Here is a 16555-nt window from a genome sequence, read left to right on the forward strand (position 1 = left end):
CTCTTCTAGCATAAGAGATGGCCAAAAGAAACAAAACTTTCCAAGAAAGTAATTTAATGTCCAGCGAATGCATAGGTTCAAACGGAGGAGCTTGAAGAGCCCCCAGAACCAAATTCAAACTCCAAGGAGGAGAAATTGACTTAACAGGTTTTATACGAACCAAAGCTTGTACAAAACAATGAATATCAGGAAGACTAGCAATCTTTCTGTGGAAAAGAACAGAAAGAGCAGAGATTTGTCCTTTCAAGGAACTTGCAGACAAACCTTTATCCAAACCATCCTGAAGAAACTGTAAAATTCTAGGAATTCTAAAAGAATGCCAAGAAAAATGATGAAAAACACAAAGAAATGTAGATCTTCCAGACTCGATAATATATCTTCCTAGATACAGATTTACGAGCCTGTAACATAGTATTAATCACAGAGTCAGAGAAACCTCTTTGACTAAGAATCAAGCGTTCAATCTCCATACCTTCAAATTTAAGGATTTGAGATCCTGATGGAAAAAAGGACCTTGCGATAGAAGGTCTGGTCTTAATGGAAGAGTCCACGGTTGGCAAGTGGCCATCCGGACAAGATCCGCATACCAAAACCTGTGAGGCCATGCTGGAGCCACCAGCAGAACAAACGAGCACTCCTTTAGAATCTTGGAAATCACTCTTGGAAGAAGAACTAGAGGCGGAAAGATATAGGCAGGATGATACTTCCAAGGAAGTGATAATGCATCCACTGCCTCTGCCTGAGGATCCCTGGATCTGGACAGATACCTGGGAAGTTTCTTGTTTAGATGAGAAGCCATCAGATCTATTTCTGGAAGTCCCCACATTTGAACAATCTGAAGAAATACCTCTGGGTGAAGAGACCATTCGCCCGGATGTAACGTTTGGCGACTGAGATAATCCGCTTCCCAATTGTCTATACCTGGGATATGAACCGCAGAAATTAGACAGGAGCTGGATTTCGCCCATACCAGTATTCGAGATACTTCTTTCATAGCCAGAGGACTGTGAGTCCCTCCTTGATGATTGACAGATGCCACGGTTGTGATATTGTCCGTCTGAAAACAAATGAACGACTCTCTCTTTAGAAGAGGCCATGACTGAAGAGCTCTGAAAATTGCACGGAGTTCCAAAATGTTGATTGGTAATCTCACCTCCTGAGATTCCCAAACCCCTTGTGCTGTCAGAGACCCCCAAACAGCTCCCCAACCTGTCAGACTTGCATCTGTTGAAATCACAGTCCAGGTCGGAAGAACAAAAGAAGCCCCCTGAACTAAACGATGGTGGTCTGTCCACCACGTCAGAGTGTGTCGTACAATCGGTTTTAAAGATATTGAGATATCTTTGTATAATCCCTGCACCACTGGTTCAGCATACAGAGCTGAAGAGGTCGCATGTGAAAACGAGCAAAGGGGATCGCATCCGATGCAGCAGTCATAAGACCTAGAATTTCCATGCATAAGGCTACCGAAGGGAATGATTGAGACTGAAGGTTTCGACAAGCTGAAACCAATTTTAGACGTCTCTTGTCTGTCAGAGACAGAGTCATGGACACTGAATCTATCTGGAAACCTAAAAAGGTTACCCTTTTCTGAGGAATCAATGAACTTTTTGGTAAATTGATCCTCCAACCATTGTTCTCGAAGAAACAATACAAGTCGATTCTTATGAGATTCTGCTAAATGTGAAGACTGAGCAAGTACCAAGATATCGTCCAAATAAGGAAATACCACAATACCCTGTTCTCTGATTACAGACAGAAGGGCACCGAGAACCTTTGTAAAAATCCTTGGAGCTGTTGCTAGGCCAAACGGCAGAGCCACAAACTGGTAATGCTTGTCTAGGAAAGAGAATCTCAGAAACTGATAGTGATCTGGATGAATCGGAATATGCAGATATGCATCCTGTAAATCTATTGTGGACATATAATGTCCTTGCTGAACAAAAGGCAGAATAGTCCTTATAATTACCATTTTGAATGTTGGTATCCTTACATAATGATTCAATATTTTTAAATCCAGAACTGGTCTGAAGGAATTCTCCTTCTTTGGTACAATGAAGAGATTTGAGTAAAACCCCAGCCCCTGTTCCAGAACTGGAACTGGCATAATTACTCCAGCCAACTCTAGATCTGAAACACATTTCAGAAATGCTTGAGCCTTCACTGGATTTACTGGGACACGGGAAAGAAAAAATCTTCTTGCAGGAGGCCTTATCTTGAAGCCTATTCTGTACCCTTGTGAAACAATGTTCTGAATCCAAAGATTGTGAATCGAATTGATCCAAATTTCTTTGAAAAATCGTAATCTGCCCCCTACCAGCTGGGCTGGAATGAGGGCCGCACCTTCATGTTGACTTGGGAGCTGGCTTTGGCTTTCTAAAAGGCTTGGATTTATTCCAGACTGGAGATGGTTTCCAAACTGATACCGCTCCTGTAGGGGAAGGATCAGGCTTTTGTACCTTATTGTGACGAAAGGAACGAAAATGATTAGTAGACCTAAATTTACCTTTAGATTTTTTATCCTTTGGTAAAAAAGTTCCTTTCCCCCCAGTAACAGTTGAAATAATGGAATCCAACTGTGAACTAAATAATTTATTACCCTGGAAAGAAAGGGAAAGCAAAGTTGACTTGGAATTCCAAGTTTTAAGCCATAAAGCTCTTCTAGCTAAAATAGCTAGAGACATATACCTGACATCAACCCTAATGATATCAAAGATGGCATCACAAATAAAATTATTAGCATGTTGAAGAAGATTAACAATGCTATGAGAATTATGATCTGTTACTTGTTGCGCTAAAGCTTCCAACCAAAAAGTTGAAGCTGCAGCAACATCCGCTAAAGATATAGCAGGTCTAAGAAGATTACCTGAACATAAGTAAGCTTTTCTTAGAAAGGATTCAATTTTCCTATCTAAAGGATCCTTAAAGGAAGTACTATCTGCCGTTGGAATAGTAGTATGTTTAGCAAGAGTAGAGATAGCCCCATCAACCTTAGGGATTTTGTCCCAAAACTCTAATCTGTCAGATGGCACAGGATATAATTGCTTAAAACGTTTAGAAGGAGTAAATGAATTACCAAAATTATTCCATTCCCTGGAAATTACTTCAGAAATAGCATCAGGGACAGGAAAAACTTCTGGAATAACTACAGGAGATTTAAAAACTTTATTTAAACGTTTAGATTTAGTATCAAGAGGACCAGATTCCTCTATTTCTAATGCAATTAAGACTTCTTTAAGTAAAGAACGAATAAATTCCATTTTGAATAAATATGAAGATTTATCAGCATCAACCTCTGAAACAGAATCCTCTGAACCAGAGGAATCATCAGAATCAGAATGATGATGTTCATTTAAAAATTCATCTGAAAAATGAGAAGTTTTAAAAGACCTTTTACGTTTACTAGAAGGAGGAATAACAGACATAGCCTTCTTAATGGATTTAGAAACAAAATCTCTTATGTTAACAGGAACACTCTGAGTATTAGATGTTGATGGAACAGCAACAGGTAATGTAACATTACTAAAGGAAATATTATCTGCATTAACAAGTTTGTCATGACATTCATTACAAACAACAGCTGGAGGAACAGATACCACAAGTTTACAGCAAATACACTTAACTTTGGTAGATCCAGCATCAGGCAGCGATTTTCCAGAAGTATCTTCTGATTCAGGGTCAATCTGAGACATTTGCAATATGTAATAGAAAAAACAACATATAAAGCAAAATTGATCAAATTCCTTAAATGACAGTTTCAGGAATGGGAAAAAATGCCAGTGAACAAGCTTCTAGCAACCAGAAGCAAATAAACATGAGACTTAAATAATGTGGAGACAATAATGACGCCCATATTTTTTAGCGCCAAAAAAGACGCCCACATTATTTGGCGCCTAAATGCTTTAAGCGCCAAAAATGACGCCACATCCGGTAACGCAGACACTTTTGGCAAAAAAACGTCAAAAATGACGCAACTTCCGGTGACAAGTATGACGCCGGAAATAACAAAGAAAATTTTTTTGCGCCAAAAAAGTCTGCGCCAAGAATGACGCAATAAAATGAAGCATTTTCAGCCCCCGCGAGCCTAACAGCCCACAGGAAAAAAAAGTCAAATTTTAAGGTAAGAAAAAAAATGATTATTCAAATGCATTATCCCAAATAATGAAACTGACTGTCTGAAATAAGGAATATTGAACATCCTGAATCAAGGCAAATAAATGTTTTAACACAAATATTTAGAACTTTATATAAAAGTGCCCAACCATAGCTTAGAGTGTCACAAAAATAAGACTTACTTACCCCAGGACACTCATCTACATGTAGTAGAAAGCCAAACCAGTACTGAAACGAGAATCAGTAGAGGTAATGGTATATATAAGAGTATATATCGTCGATCTGAAAAGGGAGGTAAGAGATGAATCTCTACGACCGATAACAGAGAACCTATGAAATAGACCCCGTAGAAGGAGATCATTGAATTCAAATAGGCAATACTCTCTTCACATCCCTCTGACATTCACTGCACGCTGAGAGGAAAACCGGGCTCCAACCTGCTGCGGAGCGCATATCAACGTAGAATCTAGCACAAACTTACTTCACCACCTCCACGGGAGGCAAAGTTTGTAAAACTGATTTGTGGGTGTGGTGAGGGGTGTATTTATAGGCATTTTGAGGTTTGGGAAACTTTGCCCCTCCTGGTAGGAATGTATATCCCATACGTCAATAGCTCATGGACTCTTGCTAATTACATGAAAGAAAGGTTACCCTTGTCTGAGGAATCAACGAACTCTTTGGTAAATTGATCCTCCAACCATGTTCTTGAAGAAACGATACAAGACGATTCGTATGAGATTCTGCTAAATGTGAAGACTGAGCAAGTACCAAGATATCGTCCAAATAAGGAAATACCACAATACCCTGTTCTCTGATTACAGACAGAAGGGCACCGAGAACCTTTGTAAAAATCCTTGGAGCTGTTGCTAGGCCAAACGGCAGAGCCACAAACTGGTAATGCTTGTCTAGGAAAGAGAATCTCAGAAACTGATAGTGATCTGGATGAATCGGAATATGCAGATATGCATCTTGTAAATCTATTGTGGACATATAATGCCCTTGCTGAACAAAAGGCAGGATAGTCCTTATAGTTACCATTTTGAATGTTGGTATCCTTACATAAAGATTCAATATTTTTAAATCCAGAACTGGCCTGAAGGAATTCTCCTTCTTTGGTACAATGAAGAGATTTGAGTAAAACCCCAGCCCCTGTTCCAGAACTGGAACTGGCATAATTACTCCAGCCAACTCTAGATCTGAAACTGTCAGGGTGCTGTAACCCTTAATGTAGTAGGATCTCAACTGCAGACTGTCACTTTAAGGTGTATGAGTGAGAGTTTAGATGTGTAACTTAATCTCTTGTTACTGGAGTAAAAGGTGTCACCTGAATTACTGATTGTAGTTAGTCTCTGATATACTCCCGTAAGTTTAGGGGTTTATAGTGTCCTTTAGGACTGATATAGATGTTTCCTTGTGTTAGAGTTAATTAGATACCTTTACAGTTCAATTGTACCAGTTATGAAAAAGATACAGTTTGTCATAGAAATAGAATGGGTACCTTAGTAATAGGAGACGTGTCTGTGCTGCAGCTGCAGCGCTTCTGTTCAGCCTGTGTGCAGTTCACAGAAACAGCTGACAGGCAGTCAGCGTAAGCCCTTCCTGTGCCGGGACTATCGTGTAGTAAATGGAAGGCAGAACGGAGGTGTGTTGCTGGAGTCCTATCACAGAGAGCGCTTGCTGGCAGGCTGCCCGGTGCTAGAGTTGAGACGGAGTTAGTAGTGAGCGGGAATGACCCGCGAACAGTATTTGTAATCCCTCTGCAGTGGAGTCGAAAAGCCGGTGAGTCTTTGTTAAGGGAGCAAGCCACAGTAGAAAATACTTTAGTTAGCGGTTAATCCGCACAGATGATTGGATTCGAAGTATTGACAACTTGCTTATCAGAGTAAGCGTAACTTAGGTGGAAAACCTTATCCAAGTAGGAGAATAAAGTCAGTGTTAAAGATTAACAAGTATGGAAGTAGCCAAGAGGTTCAGAATAGCGTCCTCTCACATGAGATTCAGGTAGTCTAAACAGATTAATTGGCAGGTGGAAGGGGGAGGAGCAAGAATAAATAAAATTGAGTTAAAGGTACAGGTACCATTCCTGACAGGTCCCCCCGTCAAAGGTGCTGCACCGCAGCAGTTACAGCAGGTTTTTCCGGATGGAGCCTATGGAAACGGCCAATCAAACGTGAGGCGTTGATGTTGGATGAGGGTTCCCAAGAATCCTCATCATGTGAGTAGCCCTTCCAATGAACCAGGTATTGCAATACCCCTCGGGAGAGTCTGGAATCGAGTATATCAGAAACTTCATAAACAGTCTCCTCCTGTAAGACAGGTGGGTTATCGGAAGAAAGAGCCTGTTGCCGAGTGGGTACATAAGGTTTCAACAAAGAAACATGGAATGTGGGATGAACAGGGAGTTCAGTTGGTAGCATGAGGGTCACAGCGTTTTCATTAACGACTTTGATGACTTTGTAGGGACCAATGAAGAGATGGGAAAATTTTCGAGTAGGAGTTTTAAGCTTCAAGTGGCGAGTGGACAACCAAACTAGATCACCCACTTGATAGTTGGGTGGTGGGCGTCTCTTCTTATCAAAGTGAAATTTTTGCCGCTGCTGGGCTGCATGAACGTTCTCCTTGAGGAAGGTGAACACTTCAAGAAGTGAGTTAGTCGTGTCATCTACTACAGGTGAGGTAGTGTTGAGATGGGGATGAAGATGGAAGGTTGGATGATATCCGTAGTTGGCGTAGAACGGAGTACTCTTAGTAGAGCTGTTTAATGTGTTATTATAGGCGAATTCCGCCATAGGTAAGTTGGTCATCCACTCATCCTGTTGATGGGAACAATAGCATCTAATGTATTGTTCAATCCACTGATTGACGCGTTCCGTCTGTCCGTTGGTTTGGGGTGCTGGGTAGTACCTTTGGGTACCTTCTGTCTGCTGTTGTTCGGATCTTCTCTCGCGGAGTCTCCTATCTATCTGAATACTGAGTGTCATGAGATCCTCTAGGCCTCTTGGTAATTCGGTACGGGCTAGCTCATCTTTAAGGCTGTCTGAGAGTCCTAGGCGGTATTGGTTACGAAGAGCGATCTCACTCCACTCTGAATCCTTGGTATAGAGTTTAAACTCAGATAAATACTCCTCTACAGGACGTCTACCCTGTCTGAGTGATCGCATCTTTGCCTCAGCTGTCAGCTGTTTTTGGGTATCCTCATAAAGGGTGCTCATTGCAGAGAAAAAGTCAGTGAGTGAACCCAAGATAGGGTCTTCATTCTCTAGAAAGGTATCCGCCCATACCCTAGGTTCTCCAGAGAGGAAGGAAATAACAGTCATGACCTTGAGTCTTTCTGTACTGTATGTCCTAGGCTTCATCTGGAACAATAAATAGCAGGCGTTCTTGAACTGCCTGAATAGCTTCCTGTCTCCTGCAAACCGTTCAGGTAGACAGACCTGGGGTTCTGGGATGTTATCCCTAACGGCAGCTCTGAGCCTATCATTTTGTAATTGAAGCTCCCTCATTCCTTGAGAGAGTTGCTCAACCTGCTGAGATAAATTGTATACGACCGTAGGCAGGTCTGCTGGATCCATAGTGGGCCGATTAATATGTCAGGGTGCTGTAACCCTTAATGTAGTAGGATCTCAACTGCAGACTGTCACTTTAAGGTGTATGAGTGAGAGTTTAGATGTGTAACTTAATCTCTTGTTACTGGAGTAAAAGGTGTCACCTGAATTACTGATTGTAGTTAGTCTCTGATATACTCCCGTAAGTTTAGGGGTTTATAGTGTCCTTTAGGACTGATATAGATGTTTCCTTGTGTTAGAGTTAATTAGATACCTTTACAGTTCAATTGTACCAGTTATGAAAAAGATACAGTTTGTCATAGAAATAGAATGGGTACCTAAGTAATAGGAGACGTGTCTGTGCTGCAGCTGCAGCGCTTCTGTTCAGCCTGTGTGCAGTTCACAGAAACAGCTGACAGGCAGTCAGCGTAAGCCCTTCCTGTGCCGGGACTATCGTGTAGTAAATGGAAGGCAGAACGGAGGTGTGTCGCTGGAGTCCTATCACAGAGAGCGCTTGCTGGCAGGCTGCCCGGTGCTAGAGTTGAGACGGAGTTAGTAGTGAGCGGGAATGACCCGCAAACAGTATTTGTAATCCCTCTGCAGTGGAGTCGAAAAGCCGGTGAGTCTTTGTTAAGGGAGCAAGCCACAGTAGAAAATACTTTAGTTAGCGGTTAATCCGCACAAATGATTGGATTCGAAGTATTGACAACTTGCTTATCAGAGTAAGCGTAACTTAGGTGGAAAACCTTATCCAAGTAGGAGAATAAAGTCAGTGTTAAAGATTAACAAGTATGGAAGTAGCCAAGAGGTTCAGAATAGCGTCCTCTCACATGAGATTCAGGTAGTCTAAACAGATTAATCGGCAGGTGGAAGGGGGAGGAGCAAGAATAAATAAAATTGAGTTAAAGGTACAGGTACCATTCCTGACAGAAACACATTTCAGAAATGCTTGAGCCTTCACTGGATTTATTGGGACACGGGAAAGAAAAAATCTTCTTGCAGGAGGCCTTATTTTGAAGCCTATTCTGTACCCTTGTGAAACAATGTTCTGAATCCAAAGATTGTGAATCGAATTGATCCAAATTTCTTTGAAAAATCGTAATCTGCCCCCTACCAGCTGGGCTGGAATGAGGGCCGCACCTTCATGTGAACTTGGGAGCTGGCTTTGGCTTTCTAAAAGGCTTGGATTTATTCCAGACTGGAGATGGTTTCCAAACTGATACCGCTCCTGTAGGGGAAGGATCAGGCTTTTGTTCCTTATTGTGACGAAAGGAACGAAAACGATTAGCAGACCTAAATTTACCTTTAGATTTTTTATCCTGTGGTAAAAAAGTTCCTTTCCCCCCAGTAACAGTTGAAATAATAGAATCCAACTGTGAACCAAACAATTTATTACCCTGGAAAGAAAGGGAAAGCAAAGTTGACTTAGAAGACATATCAGCATTCCAAGTTTTAAGCCATAAAGCTCTTCTAGCTAAAAACATAATTTATGTAAGAACTTACCTGATAAATTCATTTCTTTCATATTAGCAAGAGTCCATGAGCTAGTGACGTATGGGATATACATTCCTACCAGGAGGGGCAAAGTTTCCCAAACCTCAAAATGCCTATAAATACACCCCTCACCACACCCACAATTCAGTTTAACGAATAGCCAAGAAGTGGGGTGATAAAAAAGTGCGAAAGCATATAGAATAAGGAATTGGAATAATTGTGCTTTATACAAAAATCATAACCACCACAAAAAAAGGGTGGGCCTCATGGACTCTTGCTAATATGAAAGAAATGAATTTATCAGGTAAGTTCTTACATAAATTATGTTTTCTTTCATGTAATTAGCAAGAGTCCATGAGCTAGTGACGTATGGGATAATGATTACCCAAGATGTGGATCTTTCCACGCAAGAGTCACTAGAGAGGGAGGGATAAAATAAAGACAGCCAATTCCTGCTGAAAATAATCCACACCCAAAATAAAGTTTAATGAAAAACATAAGCAGAAGATTCAAATTGAAACCGCTGCCTGAAGTACTTTTCTACCAAAAACTGCTTCAGAAGAAGAAAATACATCAAAATGGTAGAATTTAGTAAAAGTATGCAAAGAGGACCAAGTTGCTGCTTTGCAAATCTGATCAATCGAAGCTTCATTCCTAAACGCCCAGGAAGTAGAAACTGACCTAGTAGAATGAGCTGTAATCCTTTGAGGCAGAGTTTTACCCGACTCAACATAGGCAAGATGAATTAAAGATTTCAACCAAGATGCCAAAGAAAAGACAGAAGCTTTCTGGCCTTTTCTAGAACCGGAAAAGATAACAAATAAACTAGAAGTCTTTCGGAAAGACTTAGTAGCTTCAACATAATATTTCAAAGCTCTAACAACATCCAAAGAATGTAACGATTTCTCCTTAGAATTCTTAGGATTAGGACATAATGAAGGAACCACAATTTCTCTACTAATGTTGTTGGAATTCACAACTTTAGGTAAAAATTCAAAAGAAGTTCGCAACACTGCCTTATCCTGATGAAAAATCAGAAAAGGAGACTCACAAGAAAGAGCAGATAATTCAGAAACTCTTCTGGCAGAAGAGATTGCCAAAAGGAACAAAACTTTCCAAGAAAGTAATTTAATGTCCAATGAATGCATAGGTTCAAACGGAGGAGCTTGAAGAGCCCCTAGAACCAAATTCAAACTCCAAGGAGGAGAAATTGACTTAATGACAGGTTTTATACGAACCAAAGCTTGTACAAAACAATGAATATCAGGAAGATTAGCAATCTTTCTGTGAAAAAGAACAGAAAGAAGGGCGGAGCTAGCCAGCAAGCAGGAAAGAAGCACTTAGCTGGAGCTCTGGGCTAAGAGAATAAAATTAAGTGTTTTCAAAGTTCTTTAGACCCAAATAGCAGTGTACATTTGGTCCTGTGTGCTTCCAAATACTACTGAGAGGCAGCAGGACAAATTTCAGGCGTTTTTAAGCCATTTTCGAGTGATCCGATTTTCAGGACCAGGCCAAAATCAGGAAAGGCTGGGGATGCGGCCTACCCCGGACCGGAGACAGAACAGCAAAGGGCCAAATTCATCATATATAAACTCCTAACCATCCGACCTCTCAGACTACACAGATCTGACCCTTGGCTCAGATGCAGCAAGCCAAAATTAAGCTTTAAAAGGTGAGCAGCTTACCGGAAGGTTTTTCATCAGAGGAGGTGAGGGAGGCCTCAGGAGTCATTGCTGGGAAGTGAAGACTGAGAAGATCAGACAAAAAGAAGGTGAAAAGAGCTTCTGGAAATCACATATATGCTCTGGAGACTACATCAGGGACCAACAACATAAGGGTGAGTGGCGGGAAAATCGCCATTTCTTTTTTCTTCTCTCTGATACATCATCACTATTAAGACTGAACTGTACATCCACTCAATATATCAATCTTTCACAAAATTTTACATTGAGAGTGAGTGGGCATTATAAACTGGCTCATTTTCTACAATATAAAGAGAAGATATTGGGGGAAATTCCCAGAGCATATAACATCTAAAAGCTGCAGACTGATTAACTATATGCCTAACTAGGCAATGAGCATGAGAAGTCACTAATAACAGATTCAGGGCTCTTAACTTAAGTAGTTCTAAGTTTGCCACAGCAGGTAACATCTCACATCTCACTAACCTGACTCTGCACCTTATCAAGGCGAGAGTGGGACACTTTTAGCGAGAATATCTGTGGTAAAAGCTGTCACGTGGACACTAGAACGTAAGGCCCTGGGATACTAAAAAATACCTTCAGCACTTTAGAAAAAGATTTAAACTCTGCAATGTTTGGTTAAGCTTATAAAAATTCAACCTGGAGTAGTCTTACAGAGACAATGAAGTTATAATCTGTTAAAATGCTGCCCAGCAACTAACTTATGTTTTTGTAAAACGGATGGAGGAGGAAAGGGAGGCGAGGTGAGCAAAGGAAAATACAGGGGTCGTGTTTTCAATATATCTGTAGCCCAGATTAACTCTATAACATATTTTCTGAAAGAGGTCACTCTCCAAGATGAAGAGCAGGAACCAAACAGTAAAGGACTGCTTATCTAAGTCGCAGCTTAAACTTAAACTCATAGATAAAGCGGCCTCTCCAACAAAGCTACCTACTGAAGTAGAATCAACAGAAGAGGATAGCCAAATAGGAAAAGATATTCCAAACAATGAACTGTTAACCCAGATCAAATCCTTCTTCCATGAAGAGTTGAAAACAGCAATACATGACCTCAAAAAGGACATAAGAGAAATAGGGGGAAGGACAACAGAATTGGAAAACAAAATTGATGATATCACGGAAGAGATTCCCCAAATCAAACACACCCTGTTAGACCATGCTATATATATCAAAAAGCTTGAAGAGCAGGTGGAAGACTTAGAAAACAGATCTAGAAGATCAAACCTGAGAATCAGAAACCTCCCAGAAGATTACAAAAATCTCCAAGCGGATGTTACGGAAATATTCCACCAACTAATTCCAGATACAGAAATCAACATGCTGCTCTTTGATAGAATCCACAGAGCTCTCACCAGACCCTCCCAATCCAAAACCAGAGACATTATAGTTAAACTACATTATTATCATGTCAAGGAGATGATTTTGCAGGCAGCAAGACAAGCTAAGTCGATCACCTATGAGGGACACAATATCCAAATATATACGGATCTATCTCCCATAACACTGAGAAAAAGACGTGAAATGAAACCGATTGTAGAAGCACTTAACAAAGAGAAAATAAGATACCGCTGGAACTTTCCCTTCAAGTTGATCTTTACTCACCAGAATACCTTGTATTCTTGCTCGTCACTAGAGGAGGGACAAATGACACTCAACAAACTGGATATAACAATGGAAGAACCCACAACGCAGTCCACACAGCAGACAGCGAGATGACCACCCCAGAGAGAATGGACTATGGTCACTAAAAAAGGTAACCCAAAAAAATCAAGACCAACTACACCCTCCAATGAAGACCAGAACTCCAACAGCGAGGAGAATCCTCCTGTCCATTGAAGAAGACATCCTTATGGAGTCAGGATGAGAAGATCATTAAGAGTAACTTTACCTCACACAGTTGGACTAGGTATATGGTATAATTGAAGGAGACAGTCCACGAATGGTAATTGAAAAGTGTATTGTCTCTCTCTCCTTTCTTTTTTCCTTTTTCTCTTACTTTCTCAACTTATCTCTATCCTTCATTCTCCTTTTGCTGGTATGTTCTCTCCCTCAAGGTATAATATCTGATTACATCCTTATGGAACTAGGGTGAGAAGATCCATAAGAGTTTGAACATTACCTCACACAGTTGGACTGGATATAAGGTATAATGGAAAGATACATTAGTACACGAGTTGTAATGGAAAATTGTATTGCCCCTCTCTTCTTCTTTTCTTTTTCTCTTACTTTTCATACCGATCTCTATCCTTCACTCTCTTTTTTGCTGATATGTTTTCTCCCTCAAGGTATAATGTCAGATTATAGAAAATAAGAAAGTTATAACATGACTATTCCAGAGTTGAATACTGACCAGAAGGTCAAAAATTTCGCAGGTGCAGTTTGTGGCACCCAGTTTGAATGTTATATTTAACTGTTTTATGTTTTATTGTTCAGTTCTAAAGGTTCAGGCACAACAGTCACGAAAAACAGGTTCATTAAGACACTCCAAATATGAAGGTATCCTCCTAGTGTGCAAAGGTCCCACATCTCCGGCCCGTATAGGCTACAGGTACCAAGGTTTCCTAGATGTTATTCAGCTTAAAAATAAAAAGTTACCATGCAGATTAAGATAATCTCACATAATGCCAGGGGCCTTAATTCCAATATAAAAAGAAAGAAAGCCATTATAGAGTATAAAGCTCAAAAAGCTAGCATAGTGATGATTCAGGAGACCCACTTCACCTCCACCACAACACCCAAATTTTGGGATAAACTTTTCCCTATTAAATATCATGCTATCAATAAAAAGAAAAAATGTGGTGTTTCTATACTCCTACATGCCTCTCTTAACTTTAAGGAGGAAGAAATAATCACTGATAAGGAGGGGAGATACCTCATAGTAAGGGGATTGATACACAATACACCAATTCTGTTAGTGAACATTTATGCTCCTAATGATCACCAAGGGCCATTTTTCACCAAAATAAGTAAGCTGCTAATATCCTGGAAAAGACACAAAATAATCATGGGGGGCGACTTTAATATGACTTTAGACGATAAATTAGACAGGACAACAACAGACCCACAAAAGAATAGAAGACAGACCCCAGACCAGCAAATCTTAAGAGATTTATTATTAGACCACAACTTAGACAGCTGGAGAGCAGTAAATAGAGGAGCCAAAGAATACACCTACTATTCATCAGTACATGGCACACGCTCTAGAATCGACTTAATTTTAATAAGTCAAATCATACTCCCTCTAGTTACAGAGGCTACTATAAGCAGCTGCGTATGGTCAGACCATGACATGATGACATTAGATCTAGAAGGAGTGTTAAATCCAGGCAGAATAAGATCCTGGACCCTACACCCCAAAGTACTTCAAAATGAAGTCTTTAAACAACAAATTGAGAAGCACATCGATGAATTCATGAGAATAAATGAGGGTTCCACAGCTAATCCAAACATAATTTGGAGTGCTCTGAAAGCTTCGATTAGGGGTTTGATTATAGCTGAATCCTCTAAAGTTAAAAAACAATATAACTCCACATTAGAAAAATTGAGGAAGGAGATTTCCACGATTCGAGAACAAATAATGAGAAATTCTAAGGGAGGGCTAACTAAATTATTAAAAAAGAAAAGTGAGGAACTTAACCTAATGCTTGATAAAGAGGCAATCTCCTCCTTCAAAGCAGTCGATACAAGATACTACACATATGGTAATAAACCTGACAAATTATTAGCAAATAAATTAAAAGATATGACCAGAGCCTCCACCATCCCACAAATACAATTAACAAATTGATCAGTAACCAATGATCCCCTGCAGATAGCTAATGAGTTTGCCAACTACTACAACTCACTCTATAACTTGCCACAACCCAATATTGCAGTAGATAAACAAAAAGAATTAGATAGGTTCCTGGAGAGTAGCTCACTAAAAAAAATCCCCCAAGAGGATCTAGATCTGCTTAATGCACCTATAACAATTCAGGAGATAAACCAAGCCATTAAAGGATTAAAGAGAAATAAAGCCCCGGGTCCGGACGGGTTCCCAGGCTCTTTTTATAAAGATCTTCAAAAATTGGTGGTACCACATCTAGTAACTATTTTTAATAATATTTTGCAAGGTACAGACATACCACAAGATATATTGACTGCGAGGGTGACAATTATCCCAAAGCCGGGGAAATGCAAACAATATTGTCAAAATTATAGGCCAATTTCACTAATAAATCAGGACCTCAAACTTTTCACCAAAATTTTGGCAAATCGATTGGCTACCCCCATCACAAATTTAATAAATACTGACCAAGTGGGATTCATAGCTCAAAGAGAAGCCCCAGACAATGTAAGAAAGATCATAGACTTGATAAATTTTGCAACAAATAAAGGAATGCCTTCTCTGCTCCTTACTCTGGATGCGGAGAAGGCATTTGACAGGATCAATTGGGATTACATGCTAGCAGTCCTAAATAAGGTAGGAATCAAGGGTCCATTTTATATGGGGTTAAAAAAGTTGTACTCTACGCCGGATGCGTTTATCAGACTCTCGGGATATCAATCGAAGCAAATCAAGATCAGGAATGGGACCAGACAGGGCTGCCCACTATCACCGTTGTTGTTTGCATTATGTATTGAACCACTAGCACAGAAAATTAGAGACAACCCCAATATAACAGGAATCAAAGTAGGTGAAAATGAATACAAAATATCACTGTTTGCGGATGATGTCATCCTCGCAGTCACTAAGCCCCTACTTTCCCTACCAGTAATATACTCAGAGATAGGTAAGTTTGGTTCACTATCAGGATACAAGGTGAATGAAGGTAAATGTGAGGCCTTAGATATTCATTTACCTAATCACATGAAAAAATTACTGGAGATTAATTTTACCTTCTCTTGGGCAAAGACATCCATCAAGTATCTGGGTATTTTCCTTTCACGAAATGTGCATAATCTATACAAAGAAAATTACACAGGTATATTTAAACAGGTTAAAGCTTTGTTGACCAACTGGGCCAAATACAAACTCTCATTATATGGAAGGATTATGTCCATCAAAATGACGATACTGCCCAAGATCCTCTATCTATTTCGCTCTCTCCCAATAAATGTACCGATTTCAGAACTACAAATAATGCAAAAGGAAATTCTTAAATTTATATGGCAAGGGAAAAGGGCAAGAATTAATAAGGACACGTTGACCAGACATAAATCAGGGGGGGGGGGACTTCCAGACTTAATATCTTATTATTATGCAGCTAGAATGGCCCAAACCATCCAATGGCATAGAACGACTAAGACTCCACAATGGGTTCAGTTAGAATCTGATATCATGGAAATAGGCAGATTAGATAGATTACTATGGGCAGACAAACAAGACAGACCTCAAATCCTACGACAGTATGTAGCAATACACCACACCATTATTCTATGGGACAAACTGAACAGAACCTTTTCAATTATCAATAACCGCTCTCAAGCGACACCCTTGATACCCATCAAGTTCATAACAAATTCACAAATGCAGGGAAAATGGGAAAATAAAGGCCTATATCGCATAGCAGATACACTTATCAATGGTAAGATACTGTCTTTTAAACAATATGAAGAACTGGGGGAACCTGATAGAAATCTCTGGTTTCACTACCTACAACTCAAATCCAGGGTACAAGAGATATTAGGAAACACAAAGAAAGAACATAACACTATATA

This window comes from Bombina bombina, chromosome 1 (assembly GCF_027579735.1).
Source record: "Bombina bombina isolate aBomBom1 chromosome 1, aBomBom1.pri, whole genome shotgun sequence".
Classification (NCBI taxonomy): Eukaryota; Metazoa; Chordata; class Amphibia; order Anura; family Bombinatoridae; genus Bombina; species Bombina bombina.